At 40.9% G+C, this 25,841-nt stretch overlaps 2 long non-coding RNA genes across 2 annotated transcripts in view; both read left to right on the top strand.

The window, feature by feature from the left end:
- LOC115598699 overlaps positions 1 to 25,841 on the top strand; it is a 99,566-nt gene that overhangs the window by 64,623 nt on the left and 9,102 nt on the right. The window lies entirely within an intron of this gene.
- LOC115598698 lies at positions 609 to 25,821 on the top strand. The gene is made up of 6 exons (XR_003987841.1): positions 609 to 620; positions 18,925 to 18,996; positions 19,512 to 19,603; positions 19,772 to 19,947; positions 23,616 to 23,703; positions 25,467 to 25,821. It is a non-coding gene; the product is annotated as an uncharacterized LOC115598698 (long non-coding RNA).

Below are 25,841 nucleotides of genomic sequence, written 5' to 3'. Positions count from 1 at the left end.
TTGAGATTATTGAAAATGAAGAAATTGCCAAGAGGAAGTAAGGAATGACCTGCAGGTACATGTTTGATCTCTCTAGAAACCCTAGGACCCCTCTTCCTTTGATTATAGGTCAATTTGATTTGCTGACCTCATAATCTTGTTTAAAGAGTGACACTCTGAACACTAATTTTTTAACACTGGTCAGCTGTTTTTTTTTTAAAAATGAACCTTTATATTGTAATTGCCATACATTCACTTCATTACACATACTCCTTAAAGTTTGGGCTAAGAAAATGTGATAATTATGTATTAGTCAAGTATACAGATTTGATACTTTGATTTCCTTCTATTTTGATATATAGATGAAGATTTTAAGTAATCATGAAAGAAATAAAGTTTAAACAGGGGAGATATCTGCCCCAAGAGAGCAATAACACAATGTATTTGCTCTGAACTGCCTTGGATCACTTAAAACCAATGAAATAAAAATCAGATAAGTCAGCGAGGGCTATAATTTGCACTACAGAGGTGATAAAGCCTTCTGTGTTCTTATTTACAAAGAAAGCATTAATCTACACTGATTTTTGATTTTTTTCTTTCCCACCAGGGAGAAATGTGAAACTCAATTTTACCCCCGATTGGTAAGGTGCTAATTTGTCTGACAAGTTGTTGGAATCTCAGCATGTTTGAGGTATCCTTGATGTATCAACACCTTCATGCTGAATGAAGGATGCCTTTAATGTGTAAATGTTTAGTACATATCCTATATCTCATAGCCAAGAACAATACAAACCACACCACAGGCAGAAGGGTCAGAAGCAAGGTCCTATCAAAAAGAAAAATCTTTTATGTTCTAATTAAATGAGCAACATTTGGAATACATGCAATTTGCAAATAGCTTATCAAGAAATACACTTGAAATTGACAACCTCACTTGTGTCCTAGAGGCCTGATGAGTCTAATATCAAATGGTGGATCCTGAATCATGATGCTATCTCATACTACTGATGTCTTTGAGTTATTCTTATTCCATACAATATCACAAAATATAAGAATGGTAGAAGGAAAGGAGTTGTTAATAAAACCACAGTGGTATACTTCTCCAATATGTAACTTTAGAATTCTTTATTCTTTTTTTTTTTTTTTTTTTCTTTTTAAAAGAAAACATTTCCAGGGAAAATAATAATTTCTTGGCAAATAACATCTCTGTTTGAATAAAAGTAAAATTGCGGTTTCATTTCATTCTGTAAATATAGAAGCACCAGAAAGAAGCCAAGCCAGGGAAACCAGATAGTTTAAAGAAAAGCTGGTAGAACATATGCAACTGCACTGAGCTGTGGCTTGTGTGGAGAGGGTTTTTACTTGATGTATTCTAAAGGACTTCTCTGTTTGCATGATGAGAAAAATGATGGCTCTGGCCAAACACTCTCAGCTGCTTATCACCAACATTTTTTTTTTTAGTTTGGCTGGGATTATGCTGTTTCCCTTTGACATTTTTTTCCAGTATGAGAAGAGTGTCAGGTTCAAGTACAATAAGACCCAAAACTAGAAATTTTTCTATTTTCTGTTTCTGGTTGTCACCTTTAATCTCCTCCAGGCCATAGTACTTTAGACTTTTGATGCTATGGTTTTGATAAAATACAATAAGGGGAACAAAGAACAAACAAAACCTGCAATTTAAACAGAGCAAAGAATGAAAATCTCTTCTAGTGATGCCCAGCAAGAGGACAAGGACTAATGGGTTGAAACTAGAACAACAGGAAGTTCCCACCTCAACATGAGGAGCAACTTTACTGTGGGAATGACAGAGCACTGGTACAGGCTGCCCAGAGAGGTTGTGGAGTCTCCTTCTCTGGAGACTTCCAAAAACCCCCTGGATGCATTCCTGTGTGGCCTGCCCTTGGTGATCCTGCTTTGGCAGGGGGTTGGACTGAATGATCTCTAGAGGTCTCTTCCATCCCCTAACATTCTGTGCTTCTATGGATGAGCCAGTTTTTCCTACTATATTTATTACAAAGGCCAGGAGGCAGAGCTGCTGAGCAAGGCTGAGAGCCTCAGGGGATCCCTGCTGTGGAGAAGGACAGGGAGAGACTGGTTTCCAGCAATTTGTGGTCTCAAGAGGGTATAAAGTTTGCCACATTTCTAAGCTACTGCACAGGGGTTGTAACAACATGGCTGAGGATCCAGTTATATAGCAAAGATTTTTTACCATTAGGCTATAGATTATCTGACCAACATATTCTGCTTCTCAGCAGACCTGAGTAATCTATACAGATCTACTTATTTAGAGTGACGTTTATACTGAGCAAGTATAACAGTTACACCACTGTGGTAGGTGTAAGTTCATTGCAGTAGGTGGGCATGTCAGGGAAACGAGTTTTTCATTATCTTGAATGGATTGCCATTAAATATATCTATGAAAGAAGACAGAAACCAAAATGTGGACAAAGATCTTCTCAAAGTTGTCTTAAAAATTCCTAGCTTGAAGAATTTTTAAAAAGTCCCCTTTTTGACGGTCTTGTTTGCCATAACTTTAAGGGAGGAAGCATTGTTTTAATACTGTGATTTTGTATTGGAAAAATGGGTCTTTTTGTAGTGCTGGTGTGATACATAAAAACTATCAGCATCTATTTGCTCATAAGGTAACTTTTGAAACTTAGTATTTAAATAAATGCCCCTTTGTGAGTTTATGAAAGTTTGAAAAGTCTGTCTACCAGCCAAACGTTATTTTTCCATCTTTGTTTTAAATATTTAGAGCATCTCCCTCTGTTCAGAGCCAGGCAGAAGCAGTGGGCACTGGGGCACATTTAGATCTCCCAGAGGCTGCCTTACCCTCACCCTACCTGCTGGGCACTCAGGATTCCTGCTCCATCTCTTCCCAGTGCGCTTCCACAGGAAAACAGTGCCAGGAAGCTGCTCAGCAGCTCTCAGCCCTCATCTGGGCACTGTCATCTGCTATGACTGTTTTCCCTTCCTGGAGCAGCCTGAAACAGGCTTGGTGGCTTGTCAACAACCCTGTTACCCATCCCACCTTCTCTGTGTTTTAAGTGGTGACTCTCTATGTTTAAGTGGTGCCTCTGGGTCTGTCTAGACCAAAGCACAAGCTGGGCTTGGATCAAGGGGAGAAACACAGCTGGTGCTCCCAGAGGGCTACAACCTGTCTCGCCCAGCCCTTGCTGGGGTCTAACCATACCCCCTTCTCTACATGCCAGGTGGGCATGGTCATGCTGTGAACTTCTGTCTGTCTGCATTCTGATGCTGCATAGAAAAGAGCAGACAGTCTCTTTTTGTTACTATTTATCCACATTGCACAAAACCAGCCTGATGCCGCTTGTCAGTTCAGTTGCAGTAGTGCCGGGACCTGTGTATGGCTCATTCCTTCTTTCTGCTTTGCTTTTCCAGAGGCTGATACCTTCGAACAGCTGAAACCTGATGCCTTGCATCAATAGCCTGAAAAACAATGAGGACACCAGTGGGAGGGTTCTGATTTTCTGCCTCTAAATGCAAACTGCTGTGCTGGGCCACTGAGGTGAGTCTGAGCTAAGCTGATTGTCTGAGAGAAGAGAGTGAGAGGAAAGGGATACAAAATACCTGGAGACATCTTGAGCTGTTAACACAGCATGCATCCACTTCACATAGGTAGCTGGGGGAAATACAGCTGCGTAAATTTACTGTGACTGTCAAATGTCATTTTCCTGTTAAAGATTGAATCACTTATGGACCCTATGACTGGGATTCTAAGCTCCATATTCCACACTACAACCTTGCAAAATGATCAAGAACATTTGCAAGCCTAGTCATAAAATCAGCTTTTCCTATGAAGGCGAAACAGGAGTCTAGGGTTTTTTGTTGTTTTAATATTTTTGTGTGTGTGTGTTTTTGATACCAATATTATTGTATTTATTTGTTCTAGGCAATTAGAAATATGCAAAGACTTTTATGAAGAGCAGAAGTGTTATAAGGTGACATGATTTGATGTGAAATGCAAGTTTGGATCTAGTTCCTAAGAGGAGATGAATTCAGACCTCTCACTGGGATCCCAAAATAAAGCTGTGCCAGCAGCTCTGAATAATTTGGGTGACTTCTATACAGTTGTACACATTACATGGGGTGTATAGAAAACTGGCATCATACTTACCCCAGAGCCTAACTTGCCCACCTCTGAATGAATTGATGTTGGATTACATCCAAGCCAGTCTGAGTCTCCTGAATGCAACAGGACCTCACAGTGGCTCAATTGCTTCCAAGTTTATGTTGTACTCACAAAAGAAAACAAATGTATGGATCAGAGAGTCAGTTAGTGAAATGATACAAAAGGAGAGATTTTCCTCCAATTTTTGGCAAATTTGCACAAGTGTGATATTGGAGGGATGCTGAAGTATTCAGAAATTACACAGACAGTTATGTTCACATTAATGTGTCTGCTATTCTCCACATAAATAAGAGACAATATATCTGTGAGATGAAAAAAACCAGGTATATTTGCCTGATATGTGAGTAGAACTGGGAGAACAATACCACATTAATGGGGCATCAGGGAGTGCCTGGGGTGTGCATGTAAGTGGCAGAGCTGTGTGGAATGGTCTTATAGAGCCAGCTCGCAGGGCTGTCCCAGTCCAGAGGTCAGAGGATAGGGTGAGTTATTAATAGTCAAGAACTTGTACAGAATGCTTAGCCCTGAGGAAAAGAAAAGAAAGAAATTTATATTTGACTAAAAAATCGATCTTTCTTTTGTAGTTTAAGGCTTTCATCTGATGAATAATTTGTCCAAAATTATTATTGCTGAAGTGTTTACAGGCGTGTTGTGGCAAGTACTCCAAGTTTACAATTATAAACCTCAAGTGAAGTGGCCACAGCAGCTGGGGTGACATGTTTCTGTGCTTGACTGGCTGATGAAAACTCTTTGATTAGTTAGTTGTGTAAATACTCGTAATCATGAAGTTGCTGTAGGCTCTACTCTGTGGGTCTCAAATTCATGTTCCTACTACTAAGTCAATTTACTATCTACTGCTAAATATTTCGCTTGTATTAGTGTCTGGAACCCAAGTCGGAAAAGCTGCAAGGGTTGGCAAATCCTAACAGGGTTCACTTTCTGTCTGAAATTAAATTAGCTGGCATCAATTGAAGACAACTTTCTATAATGAGTTTCTCCTCTTGAGAGTGACCAAAACAGATCACAGGAAGAAGCACAACAAATGAGCAAAGGGAGAAACTAGGAAGACAGAGCAGGCTATATGAGCATATTTGGTGGACATTTTGACTTTCTTGCTGTATTAATTTACCTCTGTGTCACACAGTTTCATGTCGCAGTTTCATGTCACGGTAGCAGTAATCTTAACAGGAACAAAATTCTGTCTCTGACCTAATACAACAGGAACGTGTATTTACAGATTCAACTTAAGTGCCTGTACTGAAATCAATGGGAGTTAGAGGAACATAAATATACTTACAGATTTTGTGATCATTCTCTTCAAGCACTATTTCTTTAAATCCACAGATAAACTTGTTTTTTTAGGGTAGCAATTATAGAGTGTTTCCTTAGTCCTAATTGACAGAAGTAAATATTAATTTCAGATCCCTTAACTACAGCAGATTTTGAAAAGATGTTCAGAACTGTGGAATCAAGCCGGGTCCTTGGAATTGCTTACTGACCATTGGTGCAGAGGTGAATGCAAATCAGAGCACTGTTGTTAGCCTCTGGCTCATCTTTGGTTTTAGGATTCCCATACACTGTACTGAATGCAAACCCCTCAATGCTGACCTCTCCTACACTCCCATTTGGAGCTGTACATTCTAAATGTTGGGAAAGCAGCTCACACAGAACAGTGTGATCTGCAAACAGGTGTACAATAAATGAGCAACAATAACTGTTCAGGTTTTTGGTGAGTATCAGAGATAATCAGTGAGAGAGCCACATTTTGAAATGAAAATATAAAGATGTAGGAAAAGAAAAAATAGAACCTTTGTTTCTGTGAAGCACTTTGCCTCCAATGTCAATACCTGAACAAAGCCACAGAATTTATTGTCTGTCCCTATCTCTCATTAATGGTGTCTTAGTGCATAGACATCTCTATTTAGGACAAAAATCCCGCTTCTCCCGGATCCATATTCCATTTCTGTGCTGCTGGTGTGCTCTGGAAAAACTTCTCCTTGTTTCAGGGCATGTTACATTGAAGAGGTGATGGTGGAAGTTTAGGTAGGCATGTGTTCGCAGTGCTGCTGGCAGAGCTGGATGGACATTGTAGCTGCTCCAGCTGCTTCCCAGCCTCCTGGGGGGCACTGGAATGTCACTGCTCGGGCTCTGAGCAGCACTGCAGGAGCCATTGGTCTGCTCCTGGCTGTGTCTCCTCATCTTCTTGCTCTTCCCAGAGAGCAGATGTACAAAATTGCTCTTCTATCTCTAGACTCCTTTCCCTTTAACAGGGACAGGCATATATTTAACAAACATATCCACAAACTGTCAGCCTTAGTTCTATTATTCTCTTTTCCTAGATTAAGAAAACCTATTAATGGTTAACTAAAGCTTCAGCTGATTTAGAGCTCTGCAATTCATTGTCTTGGCCACACAGCTAAGAATATAGCCCCTGAGTGCTGCTGGGTTTTTTTGGTTTTTTTTCCCTCCACAAAATTTCTCAAGGTGCAGAGGATCTTTTTCAAGGCTTGTAACTTTCTAAGGCACTTGAAGGTCAAGCCCAAGTCATCTGTGGAACTGCTTCATACTCTGAAATCCAGTTCTTCCAAAACTGGTATCTCCTCATAAGGAAACAAAATGCTGGATGTGGAGATAAGGGATTTCTGAGTGGCCTGTTTCTCTAGGGTTTGCCCTTGGGAGCAAACTGGATGACCTTTACATCCCTGGATAGTGGTTCTTAGACACAACGTTTTTACCAAAGAAACCACAATCAGTCAAAAAAATCCAACCCAATTTTCGTCTTGACATAAAATAAGGCATCTTGGCGACTTAGACAGAGCTGAAATAACGTTAAGCAGGGCTTTATGATTTTAACTTTGTTCAAACTGAAAATTCATGTGTGTTGACAGTACTCAAAGTACAGGATTTTTTTCAGTTTTTCTAAGTGCAAAAAACCCAAACAGAACTTAGGAAGTAAGCCAGAACTTCACAACTGGGATCTGGTGTAAGATTTATACTGGGTGTTAGCTTTTCCTTAGGCAGACATTCAAATCTCTGAAATTTCAGGACATGTCAAAAAATCTTGCCAATGGGCTTTGAAGCCCAACTGGAGCTGCGTAACACTGAGCCTGTGATTAGCAAGCAGCCTACCAGCTCTGTACTTGTGCCCTGTGGCACAGAGGAACCATTCTGGTTTCTGAAGGACAGCATACGATTGTTAAATTAATTTCTTACAGGGGCCTTTCTCCCTTTTCCAGTCTACTTCAAAATGACAGGCAGAATCAAAATCCCATTCAACTAAAAAAAAGTGAAAAAGGGAGTTGGACTCCTAGCAAACAAACAAAACAGTTAGAAACTTTGACTTCAAAAGCACAGCAGTATTTTACCAGCAAGGAATGACTTAATTAACGGTACCTTACTTGCACTGCTACCATGAACAGTTTTTTAGTGTTATTGTTCAAAAATATTTTAAAGAGCCAGCTGCTTTGAAATAGCTCTTCTCGGGAGTGAATCTTTGCATTAATTTTTGAAACAATCAGTTCTTCCATGGGGAAGCTGTAGCGGGAGGAGCCATTCTTGCTCCCGATGCTCGACGAGCTGCTGGTCTCTTCCAGGACTCCAGCCACCACACAGCGCTTCCAGGGTAGAAGTGTAGTGGGAAGAGCCTTTCTTGCTCCAGAGGCTCGACGAGCTGCTGGCCTCTCCATGCCTCGCACCAGAGTGAGCTGAGGTTTCCTCTGTGGGTGTGTGTTCCACCTTTATTGGCCCCCTGGCCTTGCTCATGCCCAATAGGGGCCTGTCCTAATCAGGCACAGGTGGACTCACACCCACTCACTGGCAATTCGAGGCACCTGGTTGACAATGTCTCTCTACATTTCCCCCCCTTTTTTTTTTTTTTTTTTTTAACACTGATTACAGGATACAAACATTTTACAAACATTTTAACACAATTTAACACGATTTTTACTAACATTTACACTTCTTCGGGCCCCGCGGGACACTCAGCTAAGAGCATCGAGGGGGCACTGAGGGGCAGTACAGAACACACTTATACAGGATTTAGACATAGACATACAGGATTTTTACACACAAAAATTTTTTTTTACACAAAAATACACTTACGACTTACGGGATTTAACCCTAGCTTAGGCAACCGTTCAATGTCAGCCCAGGCACTTTTTTACTAAGTCTCTGTTCTTTCTCCCTCCTGTATCTGCTCTTCTCTTGGCTTCCCTCTGCTCAGGGGCTTCCAAAGAGAGAATCCTTATCTTGGCTTCCCTTTGCTCAGGGGTTTCCAAAGAGATTTCTGGTTCCTCATGGGTTTCTGGTTCCTCCGTGGGATTCCATACTTTATACTTTACTTTAATTAATTTATTTTTTTTTCTTCTGGTTCCTCCGTGGGATTCCATACTATGGGATTCCATCCTCCTGGCTTCCTTCTGCTCAGGGGCTTCCAAAGAGAGAATCCTTATCTTGGCTTCCCTCTGTTCAGGGGTTTCCAAACCAAAGAGCTTGCTGGTCATACCTTTCAGGGAGAGCGTTAGCCCAGGCATTTTTTCAAATCGGGGATAATGTTCCTGTTGCCAGCTTCTCACACTGCCGCTTCTTTATGTTGCCCACATTCTCCACCAAATGTAGCGGGAGGAGCCATTCTTGCTCCTGATGCTCGACGAGCTGCTGGTCTCTTCCAGGACTCCAGCCACCACACAGCGCTTCCAGGGTAGAAGTGTAGTGGGAAGAGCCTTTCTTGCTCCAGAGGCTCGACGAGCTGCTGGCCTCTCCATGCCTCACACCAGAGTGAGCTGAGGTTTCCTCTGTGGGTGTGTGTTCCACCTTTATTGGCCCCCTGGCCTTGCTCATGCCCAATAGGGGCCTGTCCTAATCAGGCACAGGTGGACTCACACCCACTCACTGGCAATTCGAGGCACCTGGTTGACAATGTCTCTCTACAGGAAGCTATGCAAGTTTATGAAAGTCCATCACTCTCCAGAGACAAATGAAAAAATAGCAGGCTTCCTTATTCTAGATCACTTTCTTTTCCTATTCACCATCTCCTTCCACATTTCCTTCTCTTATTAGTTCACCAGCAGCAGCTACTTTGGTTGTGTACTGGGCTAACACACAAATGCATGCATTTATGAATAGGCTTAAAAAATGAAGACCATTACCTTATAACTCACCTACATATTACTCTCAAAATCATTCTTCTTTTTCTCTTTATCTTGCTCTCTTCCTTCTCCCTTTCCTTTATATGTCTTCTGTCTTAGCATTTTGTAATGCTGTTAATTGCCCTGACACTGTGAATCCAGGGGTGACTGCATTTCCAAACTGTTCTCATTCCCAGTGCCTCCTGACACTGAGCTCTGGCCCTGCTTTTTCAGGTGCTGGAACCAAAGGCAGAAACTCAATGTTTGAACTGTGCCAGAGCAGCCACCTGACCTCCATGGAGTTACCCTGAAGTCAGACTGGCCCAATTAGATCCAGAATTAGAGTGTTAGAAACCTAAGTTCAGATGAGCTTAACTACCTCAGCATCTCTGATGGTGTTTCAGTCAGTTTTTGTGACTTTGACACAACTGCTTAGGTTAGTAATGTGGAAAGGCAGGAAGCAAGAAACATTAATGCAATGATGGCGGAGGAATTAACATCACTTCCTTGGTAAAACACTGTGGACATGAACACACTGACAAACTCATCAATGTCATTAGAAGATTCCTGTCCCAAATACTTCTGCAACTTTCAAATCACAATGTTTTACAGTTGTGATCTTTATACTGAAGCAAATCACACACACACACACACACACACACACACAAAATTGGAAAAAAGGTTTCTCAGGATTAAAATAAATAGAAGTAAAATAAATGTGGTAAGCCTAAAGGTGGATGGAGATGTCATCACAGCCTGACACAGGGGGTTCCACAGGCTCCTATTTCTGACCACGGTGATGTGAAAAATTTTTTGGTGAGCAGCCGTACATGAGGCTGGCAAAGGCTGAAGCCAAGGATTTTGGGATTTTTCAGGATGACTGTATGGCAGCAAATAGTAGTTTCAAGTGAAGATAGCAAAAACTGAGTACATTCTGAGGGCATTCTGAGGGAATTGCTTTCCTCCTCTGCAGGTCCAGGGCACAGGATGTATGCGCCTCTACAGACTCTGAGGATGGAGTAGGAGGGATTAGTAGCCGTGGGGAGGGCAGGGTGCTGAACCCCGGCATTAGCCGAACTCTGGGGGGTACTGGGCGGGTGCGGGAGGCCCGGGGGGTGCGGAGGTTCGGCCGGAGCCGCCATGGCACCGCCTCGCGTGCCACCTAGCGGGGAGCGCGCGTCAGTGCCGCCTGTGCGGGTGTCGGTCCGGGTTCGGGTCCCAGGTCGGGTCCGGGTCGGGCGCGGAGCCCAGCGATTCCTTGCCGCGGTGCCGGAGCCCAGCTGGGAGCCCAGGCTGCTCTCCCATCTGCTCGCACCCCGGCGAGGGAAGAGCCGGCTGAGAACGTGGCGTACGCGCTGCTCAGCGGTAGTGCCGGGTGACATTCCTGCTAGGGGTGACTTGTGACTTTTTACTGGAAAATCCCAGTGCCATGAGTTGCCTTTTATTTATAGTTTTTTTTTTATTTTTATTTTTATTCTTATTTTATTTATTTATTTATTTGTTTATTGTTCAGTTAACTGGCTTTTCCTTCAATGTCTCCACTTGATGCCAAACTCCACTACCTTTCCCCCACCAACTCCTCTGTTTGGAGTATCTTGATTAACACCATAACTGGAGGAAGAGAATTGGGTCCTGAGATACAAGAACCCCAAAACCTTGTTTTGTTTTAACTGTATTTTCTACAGCCAAGTTTGTTGCCTTATTAAGAGGCCATGATACTGACAATCATGGTATATAGCATGACAATGCTATACGATATAGCAAGACAAAATTAAAGCATTTTTTTAAATCTCTTATTACTCACTTGTCTTGTACCAGCTTGAAAAAAAGACACTGGAAGTGCGAGGAATGGAGTATGCGTTGCTAAAGACAGGCTTTATAACCTGAAAATGATGTCTCCTAAAGTACAGAGCCGATCTCTGAAAAAAACAAGTAAAATATCAAAGTACACAGCATCTCAGTTCTTAAATTGCTCCTGTCAGTCAGTGGAATTCCCACCAGCTAACAGTTAAAATGTTTTGACGTGCAATCTTGTACAAACTTCAATAGCAGTTTCCTAACAGGAATTTTCAACCCTGGAAATATTTCTTTTCCAACTCCTTTAGAACCATGAAAAGTTCTCTGAGATGCAAGTCCTGCTGTAAAGGGCACCCTCTCAGTGACAGCAGTCACCAGGGCGACTCTGTAAATTGCATTGTAGGGAGCAGTCGTGCAATACAACTGTTATATTTCATAATACAAACCAGATTATCACCAGGGACATAGGCTTTAGTTTCTTAGAAAAAAAAAACAACCCTCCATCCAGGCAGTTTTTGTGTTTGGAAATTTAGGGTCTCCCAGTTGCCTTTGGCTGGCTAAGCTCTGTTCAGGCTCCAGCCTGAGCAGAGAGGTGAAGGTTTGTTTTGGGCCATTACAGAGCTAATGGGTGCCCAGCTTGTTCTTAGCTCCAGAGACACCAATATCTTGCAGCACAAGCAGACACACAGCAGCTGCAGCCACAGCTCCTTGGTTTACCAGCTCCAGAAGGCAAAGGAGACCACAGCAGCCTTCAGAGGCACTCTGGTGTGTTTGCAAAGCAACTGGACTGTGCACAGGATCTCTGCTGAGCCAGGTCCTCCACCATGCTCCTGCTTTCCAAAGTCATGCAGGGATGTGGGTTCATCTCTTAGTGGAAGAGATCTGTAAATGATTTGAAGGTTCAGAGTTCAGGGGTGGTTTGGAAAAACACCCATTAGGCTGCAATGCTGTCTGGTTAGGTAGGGTGTCTCTGGATATTTCTGGCATTTCACCTCCTGACTGAAGTCAGGAAAACTTAAAGAAAGAAAAATATGGGAAAATACATCCAGACACGTCCAAGCTTTGAAACTAGTTTCAGTTCTTGCTTTACCCCACCCATCCCTCTTTGAACTAGAAAATAGTCACCGCTTTAAAAATAGTCAGTCCCTAAAATAGCAGATAAGCAGCATAAATAGCTGTTCAAGAATCAGAGATACGACTAATTCCTGTTCATTAGACGTAAATAACTACTTCTTTCACTACTCATTAATTACAGTGAGATCCCTCCAGCTCTGTCACATGCATCCAGGTCTGCTTCTACACTGTCTCCTTCCAATAATCCAAGTCATCATTCTGCAGACATGTACCAAATGAGAGAAAACAGGAAAGGCTGAGAGCCACAGGCATCCTCCTCTGCAGCTCTGGTTCCTGGGGATTCGAGAAGACAGGCTCCAGGGGGTAAGATCCAGCCACTAATTTTGTTGCTGGCATAACATCTTATGACTGAGGTATGATTCCCAGATGGCTTTCCTAAACCATCAGATGGCAAATACTTCTGGGGAGTTTTGTAATTCACCTCAGCAGTATATGTTAATGCTACTTAAGGGATGTCTTTAATGCTGTCTTACTGCTTCTAGGATTTTCACTGGGTCACTGTCTCGGTGTTGGAGCTTTCCCTTGGGCTGTGCACATGTTGCAATGGAGCCGAGGGCAGGGGAAAGAGTGCCCTTTCAGTTCAACTTGATTACAGAGTTTTGACTGAAACACGTGCTATTTGTTTAAAAAAAGAGAAAATACTAAGTCACTCAAACTTAAACTTACCTTGTAAATGGATTGGTTTTGAGGGAAAGTTTCCCAGACAGGGTGAACTTCTGTGTATATACATGTATATAAAATATAATTATATATATATATAATTATTCAGTGATTAGGGTATTTGCCCTTGGAAGCCCTGTAGCCAGCCATGACCAGCAAGTTGTGAAATAATAATCACTAAGCCTAAGACGGAATCATTCAGGGTAAGGGCAAGGATTTGACCCAGCTTTGCATACTAGCCACTGGCTCATGGGCTCAGTATATACTGCTAATGCCAATCCATTTTGTAGAGCAGGTTGAAAACTCAGTAAAAAACCCATAAGCAGGAGTTCTAGGAGCTGGGTGAGGTAGGGACCTGTTGAATTTAAACTCTTGATTCAAGTTGTCAGGAAAAAGACTTGTGCAGGGTTATTTCCCAAGGAAATTTTCACTGAGCATGAGGATGATGTCATGTTTAGCATGAAATGGAGACAAACACAAATGCCACCACTCTTTTTTTTTTAATGATGCAAACTTTATTGTTTCTACCTACCATAATGTAATGGAGATGAATAGAATTAAAACTTGGCATGTATATTTATAGTCTCATTTTCCCCTCTTCCATCTCTCCTGCTTTTAAATGCTCCACTGTGCATTTCCAGCAGCTCCATGGTTGCCTTGAAAGGACTAACTTTGTTCAACTTCAAAACTAAAGCTGTGGGAACCCAGAAGGTCCTAAAAGTAATTGTATTAACAGAAAGTGGTGATGTGAGGTCAAGGGGAAGTGCAGGACCTGAGTTCTCAAAATACCCTCAGCTACGTTGTGAAAACAGATGTGCACTGTAATTCCTTTCTGCATATGGGGAAATGTCTCAAGATCAGGGTCTACTCTGAACAGTTCAGTAAAGGTCTTTGTCCCATTCTTCCACTTTCTGTCTTTCAGAAGGGATCCTAGGGTTTTTGTTTGGTTTTGTTTTTTTCCTTCCTGTTTGGTTTTCTGGTCATTGTGTAAAAACTTTAAAAATTAGTCTCCAGAAAGGCTGTCTGATGTTAAAAAAGAAAAAAAATATCAAACCAAACCAGAGATACCTTTATTGTAACCTGCTGGGGACACCAGGTGAGCCTATGGAGTGTGCCTTAAGATGTCACAGCAGCCAGCCCAGCCCCATGGGACATGGTGTGGCAGGAAGCTTTGCTTGGGGCAGAGAGCAGTGCCAGGCTCTGCCCTGTGCTCGCTGCCCCGTGGCAGCAGCTCTCACACAGGAGGGAACAGTGTTAAGAGGAGCAGTTCAGCACCACCACCACACACCTGCCTGCCACCCACACTTCCTAATCATCAGTGTGACATGGTCAGTGTCACTGTTTCAGCTGACTGGCTGAGCTAAATAAATGTTGGCAGCTTTCCTTTAGTCTCAGGGGCAGAAGGGGCAGGGGCACCTCCAGTGCTCCCACCTGCTGTAGTTTGTCTGCTGGACTCTGCAGATGGCTCAGTGTGCACCACAGGGGAAGCTAAGGTCAGGTTTTAGCAATAACTCTGTTTTGCTGTTCTGGGCTTATGCTACAACTCAGTGTTACTCTAATGACCAATGTAGAGGATGTATGCACATAAATTTGATTACTACTGATTTTCCCCCTCTACTCAGCTCTCGAGAGACCTCACCTGGAGTACTGTGTCCAGTTCTGAGCCCCTATTACAAGAAAGACATGGAAGTGCTGGAGTGTGTCCAGAGAAGGGTCATGAGGATGATCAGAGGGCTGGAGCACCTCTCCTCTTGAAGACAGACTGAGAGAGTTGGGGTTATTCAGTCTGGAGAGGAGAAGGCTCTGAGGATACCTTAATGTAGCCTTCCAGTATCTACTGGAGGAACTACAGGAAAGCTGGTGATGGATTTTTTTTAGGATGCCAGGTAGTGACAAGAGTAGGGGAAATGGACTCAAACTAGATGACAGTAGATTTATATTAGATATTAGGAAGAAGGTCTTCACCATGAGGGTGGTGAAATACTGGCACAGGTTGCCCAGACAGGTGGTGGAAGCCCCATCCCTGGAAGTTTTTAAGGCCAGGCTGGACCTGGCTCTGGGAAACCTGATCTAGTGGGAGGTGTCCCTGCCCATGGCAGGGGGCTTGGAACTAGGTGATCTTAAAGGTCCCTTCCAACCCTGAATATTGTATGATTCTAGGGAATCAAAAGACACAGCATGTTTACAGCTGATAACCAAAAATGTCCCTGACTTACCTGTTTTCAGAGAAGCTCTCTATGAGAGCAATGTTTCAGAAGAATCCCACAGCTCAGCCAGTCCTGTCTCCAGCAACCTAGCTCAATGCCCTCTTTTGACTACCACCAGACACCCAGCCTGCCTCACTGGGACCTCAGCAGGGGGGTGCAGAGTGCTGAGCAGCCACAGTTCTGGGTTACTTGAAGCAGAAGGACCACGTGTGGCTGTGCTGGGCTTTGTTCCACAGAGTTAGGCTCTCTGTGTAAACCAAAGGCTGAATTTTAACTGTGTAAGTAGGAGGAAAACTAAAACATATTTCACTAAGTTCTAGAAAAGTGCTGAATTAATCAAGATTTTATGTGCCTACCCAAACACATTTTGTGTGTCCTATCCAATTGTGCAGTACTATTAGATCTAAAGCAAGCTACTGTATTACATATCTCAGGTGACTGTATCAGTAGTGGTGTGCACAGTCTGTAATCCCTGTCTCAGGATTCAACACATGCTCAGAGATGGGGTTTGGTTTTTTTTTTGCTAGTTTGTGGGGTTTTTTGGGGGGGAGGGGGAGGCACTGTAGAGAGGTATTGTTAAGATTAGAGCTAGACATTTGATTTTCATAGGTATGAAGGGTATTTCTAGTGAGGTTTAAAGCTGTTCAAGATGAGCTCTTGAGGTTCAGGTAGCAGCAACACAAAGTGCTCCTATGTTTTTCTGATGCATCTGAAATTAATGTGAATTTTGCAAGCTGGTCTTTCTGGTATGATTAGGGCTGACATTCTCCCAAGATGAGTGCAGTTGTACCTGTCTTCTTTTAATTGGGTGGCACTCATGAGTAGAAACCTGAGCTAAGCAGCACAAGTGTGTTAGTGCTGGACCAGAGTGCCCAGGATGCTGTGCTTGGCCTGCTGCTGTAGTGCTGTACCTGGTCTTCATTAAGTTATTGAACCTCTGTGGGACATAGTTTTCTCTTGGAAAATGGGAATAACTGTTATTTTCCTGCCACTGAACAATACTCCAATGGGCCAGTAGCTCAAGTGTACTGTAAACATGAAAATGTACTTAAATGCTCAGTAAGCTCCACTGGCTGATTGGGTTTTGGACCTGACTTTACCCTTAGTGACCCTACCTGAATTCCACTGTAGCCATTGCAATAGATCCATTTCCTTGTCCATCTTTAACTTTGAAAGTCTGTGGAAGGAAACTTTCTTCTAATACACATGGCAAGCTTGGCAGCACTTTCACAAGGAAACAAACTAAACAGTGAGGCTTTCTGCCACTTTGGGCTGAAATATATGTGGAAGAGATTTTGAGATTTTTTTGCTGTCTTCAAGTCAGAAAAGCAGTTTAGCCCAAGTTCTTACTTGAACCTGATTTTAATTAAAATCTTAGCTTCAAAGACTGCAATTTGACTTTATCTAATAAAAAAATACAGGTAAAACAACTCAGAAACAGGAAGGCAGAAAAAATTGCAGAAAAATATACCCTGGTGCTAGAGAAGCAAGAGAGCCTGTCAGGCTAACTCATCATCTTCATTCTTGCTCAGCTACAATGAAGCCAGATTAAGGATAAATTGCTCTGTAAGCAAATGTCTTGTTTTCTCTTGTGACTCCACCTCTTTTGAGCATCCTGCCCTGTCCCCACCCCTTGCACTTGTCTGAATGTCTTAATAGCAGTATTCATGCAGCTGATAATTTATGTGTCTGAGAGAGATTTAGCCAGAGCCTTCCCTTCAGTTATTCAGAAAATCTGAGATACAGTACATGATCTGTTAGGTTCCAAACTCCAACTTAAAAATCACAAAATGTCTTAAGGGCTGGGCTGAAGTGAGAAAAATTTTAAAGGGAACAATTTCAACCAGGAGGCAGTGCTTAGGTCCTCACTTTACACCTAGTTACAGAAGTTTGTCTTCAAAATACACACAACGCCTATTGTAACCTAAGCACAAAACATTTGGCTTTGCCAGAGGCAGTTTGATGTTCTGCTCAGGAAGACAGACGGGGCTGCTCCAGTTACTGAAACCTGCTTGATTCAGTCGGTGTCTCGTGTCATAAACACGAATTGTTAATTTCATATTACTCATAACAGGCGCACTGTGAATGTTTGCAGAGTGTATAGGATATCAGTTACAAATGTGATTATACCAGCCATTCCTCAGGACTGACACCAGTTTCAAATTAGAAGCTGACAGGCCTCACCTGCTCCTGAGTTCACTGACAGGTCACCTTCTTGTAACTTTGGCTGTCCCCTGCAAAACGACATCTGTGTTCATAGAGGGACAGCAAAGGACTCAAAGTTGTTAGAATTGCTGAAGAATAAGTTGTCATCTGCTCTGATAGAGTAGTACTCAACTTTAGCCTTTCAGATGGCTTGGTGCTTGTAGCACCTGACAGTGTTTCCAGATACAAGAATAGCTGGATCAGAGGGTCAGCAGTTGTTCCCTCTCCTACCCATGGCTGCTGTGAGTTCAGCTCAGCCCCAGCCACAGGGTATGGACAACTCCAGAGATCTGAGCAAAGGGCTTGTGAAATGCCTTTATTTTTCTATGTATAAGAATAGGACATTAGGGTAAATAAACATTCCCTTCAGAGGCTGTTGTGATGCATCCATGAGTCAAAGACAAAAGGTAACATTCAACAAGCAACTAGATTTAAAAATTTTAAACTCTTCAATTTGTTGGATATTTCCATTAATTTGCTTACATGCTAGTTATTTCCAGATAAAATTATTGTTTGCACTCACTTGAGAACCTATTTCTTCATAACAGAAAATTCTCCACATTCATTTAATTAATCAAATGAAGTTGAGTCCAATTCCTATATTCTGACATTTCTCAAAACCAGGAAAGTGTGAATGCGTAGTCAACAAAATTTGGGATGAGTGTTTATTTCTGTCATTAAACAAAATATCAGACCTTGCAGGTTAAAGATTTGTTCTCCTGTAGGTTTCAGGTTTATTAATTAAACATTGAATATATGTGTGCCACCAATGGAATGGTTACAAGAAAGTGTCTCTTTCAGTGTTTACAGACAATTAAGTAAATACATATATAAAAAATACAACTGAAGTTGCCTGGTCCAGTACTGCTGTCTGCAGAGAGGAAGGCCACAGAGCCATGGGATGTTACAAGCTTTTCTGCTTGCATCACCAGGGGTGAGAGGCCAATTCTCACCATGAGCTCACTTGTGTTCTGGTGAGAAAAGAACACAGACATATTCATGATAGGGTAGGGCAAGGATAAACAAGATGTTGAATTGCACGGTGCCAAATGAAGGGCTCAGAGCAGCCAAGGAAAATCCTGTTGTTTTCCCTTCACTAAATTAGACCTTTATTTTCTCTCAGGCACAGTGGCTAGCAGAGCTGTCAGGACATTCAGTTATCACAGCTGCCATCATTCTCTGAAATCTGTCCTTGATTTTATTTTCTGCTCCCAGAAATACTATAGTATTGTTATTTTATCTATATTAAATAAACCTAATGCCAGATTCCTCATGGTGTAAACAAAAATGACTTCAGGAAAGCAATGGTGATTCATGTCATCCAAGTGATGATTCTTAATATAAAAGGGAACATGTTACAAGAGAGTAAACAGAAGCAAACATTTGTTATACAAACTCATGTCATCAACATAGACTCCGCCCCTGTCCCCCCCAGCACTGAGTGGGAATAAAATGGCTAAAGTAGATTTGTAGATTTACAGAAGCCAACACCTTTTTTTTTTTTTTTTTTTTTTTTTTTTTTTTTTTTTTTATGATTTGGATATTGATAATTTTTAATCTTCTCAGAACAACCAGGAGATGTATTATAGCTTGAGCCAGCCATGTAAAGCTGGTCTGTTCTTTAACCTGACCCAATTCACTTGGACATATTTTATATCTCCAGGGATCCAGCCATGAAGTCCATTAGAGCATCAGATGCAGTGAGGTCAAATCAATTGTCCATACTGCAGACAAGGTAACCATCATTTACTGTAATTCTCCCCCGTCATGGTAGAGGAGAGGAAAGGTTAAAAGCTGTATTACCATGAGGCTGTCTCATCTATCTTTCAGTATATTGGTAATACCTAAACACTGCTTAAAGAACTGAACGTACAATATTAAATCTGCATTAAAATGGAATTAACGGTCAGATTGCCAAATCAACAAATTTTCTGTTTTTTTTTATTTCAGGGAAGAATTTCAGGTGAAGAAAAAATACCACGTTTAAAACAGAAAGCAAAAAACTTTACATTTTACAATACATTGTCATGTCAGACACAGCACATCCAGAGCTAACTGAACATTCATCTCGGGATGACCTGACTGACTGATATTTATCCTTGCCCATACATAGATATATTTACCCATGAAGTAATTTGCTGTCATTTCTTTAAGCTGGGGATGCTACGACAGTGCAAAAACAAAAGAGGAAGTAAATTCAGGATGTATATTTTTCACTGTAAATCAAGTCCTTATGTGTTTGCACTCTAGGACGGGCAATAATAATTGACTGAAGCAATCACTGCTGTGGGAAAACAAACGTCCTGGCCGTGTCGCATCTGAAGGTCATGCCTGATGACATAGTAAGCACCTGAACTCTCACTGACTCCCTGGCAGACGCTGGGTGTCGAGCACCTCCTGGAGCTCTCTTGGCAGGGAGAGATTTACACAGCCACTGGGGCTGGGGGTGAGGATGGGTTTTCGCTCCCACCTCCCTCCACTGGGTCTGCAGTCATTTATTTCCATTACAGTGCCACGGCATCTCTCTGACTCCTGCGCTCCCTGAGTTAACTGCAAGAAACCAGAGAGAAAATGAGGTTCTGTGCCAGGGACTGTGTATTCCTCCCCCCCTGAACAGCTCCACTCTGGCCCTGATGAGTGTCCCATGAGCTGATGTGCATATGATGTGCCCACCTCTGCCAGGCAGGTGAGAGCTATGGCCCTGTGGCCCCAGCTTTGTGGGTCTCTGTTGAAGTGGGAAGTGATAACAGAGCTTAGCTTTATTCACTTGCCCATGTATCTTCTCCAGTGCAATCATTTCTCTTTCCCTGGATTTCTTTAACCCTGAGCTGTTTTCATCAAGAAATTGAATAAAGAGCTACTAAGATTTTCCATATTATAGAATTTTTTCCCTAGCATTTCCTAGCATTTCAGGAGCTGAGTTGTTAAGCAAACATACACACGTATCTAAAAAGAGCCTAAGTAGTAAGAAACAGAAGACAATAAAACATTGTTACTCTAATACAAGCATAGCAAATGTATTTCTTTGGCTGACATACATTCATGGTATTCTTGGGAGAAAATGGGATAAATTTAGTGGGAATATAAGAGTTGGTATAGGTTACTGATGAATAAATGTTCTATTATGAAGCTTATTTTGAGGCTTTAGTCAGCGTTTAATGCCTAGCACATTAAATTCTAACTTCAAATAATGTAGTTATGCAGTAACCATAAAAGAAACTTGTAAAAGTTTTGTGTGTGTTGAAGGAGAGATAAATGTACTTTAGATTAGCTGTTACATATTATTCACTTAGCTGCTTTTCCTCTTTCCCTCTTTTTATGGTTTACCTTAGCACAGTCTCTGTGTGGCTCCTTTCCTCAGTTTATGTTACCCATCGTCTCTGATTTCATCCCTATGAATGTCTATTTACAGGTCCATTAAATAAAAGCATGTCACTGCTATAAATATGGGACTGGGCAACTCTTTATGAAATTAAGCACTAAAACAGCGAAAGCTTTTCCATTTTACTATAGAAATGCAGAAAAAAATTAAGGGGAATGTAAAGCTAAGAAAGAAATATTCATCCATGTCTGGAAATAAATGAAAGGTTAAAAACATGCTTTTCTTCACAGAGCAAAATTAGGACTCCATGCAGCTTGTCTGGTCTGTTGCTTCCCTTGTTCAGGAGTGGCTCTCAGCCCAGCAGTGCCCTCTCTGCTGGTGTGAACTCTTCAATGCTAACTCAGAGAATGGTCTGCTGGGTTATTTGCCTGAAACTGAAGTCTCAAAAAAGATCAGACAAATTTTGCTGTTCTTTGGCTTCAGTGGATATCACAGCCTGCCTGAAAGAGCACTGAACTTAACAGAAAGGCTTTGAATCTGGAAAAATGCTTACTGAAATCAATGAGAGAAAAAGCTTACACTCCAACAGTTAACACTTCATTCTGGCTCTTTTCTCAACAGATACAAACATTGGCTCTATAATGCCTAGTAATTTTTTTTTAAGATCAATACAACAAACCTAAATTGTGCAACGGATGTGTGTTTACTATCTGCTGTGCTAGCACTGCAATTCAAATCAGACTTTTGAAAAATAAGTATTTGATTTTACATTAATTCTACCCCATGCAGCAAACAAATGTATTTTAAGGAAATCTGTTTAGCCAGGAAAATCACTAAGGAATTCCTCAAGAGTTATATATAGCTCTTAGTTGACAGACTTCCTTAAAGGCCTCCTTTTTCTATGTCTACAGCAATTAAATAAAAGTTGTCCTTTGAGTATTGACATTGGCAAGACGTATTTAGTTTAATTTTCTCCAAATGCTAAAGAGGTTGCTACGGTTATGGGGAAGTAGTGAGGGCTTGTGAACATGATAGAGATTCAGAGTCTCTGAATTTGCCTTAAAGTAATCTATGCAAACCTTTCTGATTCTCCTCGTCTCTCTGAGGGACTGTGCTGATTCCCTCCTGGCTGTGGCAGCAGTCAGTGGCCTGGGAAGCTGAGTTAATGGTATGACAGTTGTGGCATTCCAGAGAACATCAGTTGTGGGGCTTGGGAGATTAAATTCTCATCTAAGTGTCCATAAAAGACAAAAAAACCCCCAGTGAATTAGACAGAATTGTTCTGAAAACGTTTATGAAAGGAGAAGAAAACTGCACTTCTGAGTAAATCTTCACTTGGGTACAGCTTGTGCTTGGGTTGTTGTAGTGTGACTGTTTCACATTAAAGATCAAACACCAAAGCTGTAGCAGGAGGTTACCAACACTATCTTTCCCTTGTGCTGTTAGAAGTTGAAATAATTATTAATGAAAGACATCTTAATGTTTCCTGCTGCACTGTGGGCCACCAGCAAAGACCTGTATAGCCCCTTCTTCTTTCCTTTTTTTTTTTTTTTTTTTTTTTCCAACAGTGATGAATAGGATAAATTAGTAACTGTACATCGACTGGAGTTTCTTAGAATTTACAGATCATTTCAAACTGAAGTGGAAAGTTTTAGAGACTCTCTTTATGTCAGTATGCACCTTCACAGAATACAGTTTCAGTGATTAATTTTTTCCTTGTGCTGGAGTCCCTCCTACTTGCCCCAGTCTACAATACATCATTCTCTAATATGTCATTGGAAATCTTATTTATAACAGATTATCCAGGAGTGTTTTCTGTACAAAACTCTTGTCTTGGTGCTCTCTGATGTTCAAACTGAGTGACTCACAGAAGGTTGTGGTCCTCAAGCTTTCATAAGGTTATTTAAACCTTTGGAGTCAGAAATAAAGGATTAAAAATACATATTAAATATAATAATAATTAAAAAAAATATATAGCTTTAATTTCTGCTGAATTCCTGATTTTCAAAACATGAATAAGGCCATCTGTTCGTGACCAGATGAAAAAAAAACGAGCTTAAAAGATCACACATAGAAACCAAACCTAAAGTGATTATTTAAACCTTTTGCTATTTGCTTTGGGTTTGGATTTTGGGCTAAAAGTTGTTGTAAAAGGCTGAGGGGAAGGAATATAGCAACCCATGGGGGAGGTTCTTGTATACATAGATTCATCTGCCTTGCTTATGAGTTTGTTATTAGCTGCCTTAAATGTTGATTAAAAGATAAATGAATATTTGTCCAAACCAGCAAATGTATCCAAATGAAACATAATCCTCAAAGATCTTCCTTTTTCTACAAATTCAGTTTGTCAGATCAGTTCAAGGAAAAAATGTACCAAGATTTTGAAAAAACAAAAAAGCAGTATAAATATTTCCAACAATTAGAGGGAAAAAAATGTATTTGATTTTGTCCTGTTGTCTCCTCACTTCCAGTTCTGTGTTCAGTGAGTGTTAATATAATATGCTACTCAATGGAAATCTGAATGAGAAATTGGCTTTTAACAAAATGAATTTAACTAATTTATTTTCATTACTGAAGCTGAGGAAAATGCAAGTTATGTAACAAGGAAATGTTTTATTACTGGACCAGGAAGCAGTTTTATATATATATATATATAAAGGTAAAAAACATAGGGAAAAGCAAGGAAATTAGATAGTTTTAGAATATATTTTTTAACCAGTCAAGATACCCTTTCAGCACAGTGTGGGACATAACATTAATCTTATTTGTCTGTGATCTAAAAAAACTATCTATTTCCTCATAGTCAGAACTTTGCTACATTACCTCATTTTTTACTCACAGAAGCCAAACTGCTGGATTTTTGGAGACTGCTAGCAATAAATTTTTTTCTATGACAATTAGTTCATTACTAATCTTGACCATCTCTACAATAAACTCATGAAGAAGTTTAATATTAAAAAGCATCTCATAAATCATTTTACAATAAACCTGAAGAAATATTGAGGGTTTGTAAATATGACCTCTCTTTGCAGGACTTCTCTCTTTTAGCTTTTCTTCCTGAAGCTTTTCTACATTTATATTCAAATCTCCATGAAAGAAGCTAAAGAAATGAAAGCTCAGGTTAGTAGCAATATTACTCATCTTACTAATGGATATTCTATAGCTTGTCTTTTTTTCCACTTCCTCTTACCTGGTCCTTTCATAACTCAGTGAGTCAGACGGACTCTTAAATGCCCTTTGGTTGGAGCCAATGGCACTTACAGATGTAATTTATATAGTACCTGATGATTTAAATGGCAAAACCCCAAAACCTTTGCTTTTAAAAAATGCAAATGTGTCTGGATCTCGTTAATGAAAGTTCTTGATTACAGTAGAAATTCCACTTTTTTTTTTTTTTTTCCCGAGAACCATTTGCTCATTAGATTCAGCAGGCTTCATAACACAGGAATTCCCAGGGAACAGTGGATTTATGTTTAGCCCTGAGACTGAGAAACTGCTCAGCACCTTTAAAACAAACACACACACACACACACACACACACACACACACACACAAAAAGGTTATAAAGGGTAACTGCATGTTAGGGCCAAACCTTTGCCCATGAACGTGTATTAATTTGTGGATCAAGATACCATGATGCAGGTTGTCAAGTTGTTTATTAATGAGGTCACAACTTGAGGAAATACTAGGTTTCAGTGCACTACTCCCTGCATACATTGTGTCAGTTCTTGATGAAGGTCTTAAATGTGAATTGACATGTACTGGTGGCTAAGTCTCATTTTTCCAACAGAGGGTGGCAATGCCCAGGTTACAGATTCTATGGAAGGAATAGGATTATTTAATTTATTTATAATTTTGTGAAACTCAGCAGTGTCTACTCCTTTTCTTTTGAATTTGGGATAAGCATATTTGACTGGTCTGGGGTAAAGCAGCATTGGTGGTGTTCCTTATTGCCTCATCTTGCTCTTTTTTGCAAAGCAGGTGTGCTTGAGGCACTCGTATTTGATATTTTGGATCTCTTGAGGTAAGACTGACTACACCAAATAATCTTTACATACTTGACATCTCTTTTGGAAGGAGATAGATTTTCTTTTGAGTGGTACTGCTGCCCTTAACGCAGAGAAGTCCTGTGAATTGGCTTCTTCAACCTGAAGGGTGTAACAAGATTGAAGATGGATTCCACTTGCTTCTCTCCCTTGTTCTGTTCAATGTAATATAACTGCATTGGCAGTATTCAGAAAGAAGGCAGAGTTCACTATGAGAACTTCAAATTTAGGTCACTGGTTCTGATTCACACACCTGCTTGTTTGGAAATAAAAAAAATGAGCAATTTCTTATCTTCTAGCTAAGTATTAGAATTAGACATGGTTTCTGTCTTGTTTCTATTTCCAGTCAGCTTGGGTGTGTAAGGCAGATAATGAGAACATGACAAAGACATATGCAAAGAAAGTGCAATACTTCTTTGTGACCAGGACAGAGATTATTTGCTCTTCCCAAGTGTGCATTTTTTGGTGGCTCAGTAGACTCCATCATCCCTTCCCCAATTTTTTTTTTTTAGCTCTCAAAGAACAGGGAGATGTTACTAGAGATACCCTTCCTCTATTCTCCACAAGCACACAGAAAAGTTTTCTCTCCTGTGGAGCTCCAAGGTTTGCTCTTGCATTTGTGCTTTCTCATCCACCTTTGAGATAAGCTGTGCCATTTTCTGTTTGCTATGTTGTCACAACCAGGCCATGGGGCAGCTGCTGTTCAAGAAAAACGAATTGGTCATAACGATCAGGAGTCCAGATAAAACATCTTTTAGCAATTTCTTAAAGAACTAACTTTGTTTTGTATAACAGAGATAAACATAAACTTATTTTAATATTGTGTTTTACGTACAGGAAGAAAAGAAACATCATCTTGCAAGTGAGGAATAATGCTTTTACACCCAGTTCAGTTACAGAGACTTCATATTCCTGCTAAAGAAGAAAAAGCCAGTTGCCCTGCAGTACTGTAAGAGTTACCAATTTCCCATCTCCAGGGAATAGCAACAAAAAAATGCATTAGATGTCCTGAGAAGGTTGAATGCCTTTCAGCTGAATCATCACACCAGAATTATAAAATTTTAAGAGCTATACTACACAGAATTATTTTGCATTGAAAAGATATGCTTAGAGCATACAACACACTCGTTCCCAGTGTGTTATTTGATTAAAAAGAAACCTGTTGAAATATGTTCTCTTTTCTGTGGTATTGTGATAGGAGGATTACAGAGA

This window comes from Calypte anna, chromosome 8 (assembly GCF_003957555.1).
Source record: "Calypte anna isolate BGI_N300 chromosome 8, bCalAnn1_v1.p, whole genome shotgun sequence".
NCBI classification, from domain to species: domain Eukaryota; kingdom Metazoa; phylum Chordata; class Aves; order Apodiformes; family Trochilidae; genus Calypte; species Calypte anna.
This window is presented reverse-complemented; position numbering and strand designations above follow the sequence as displayed.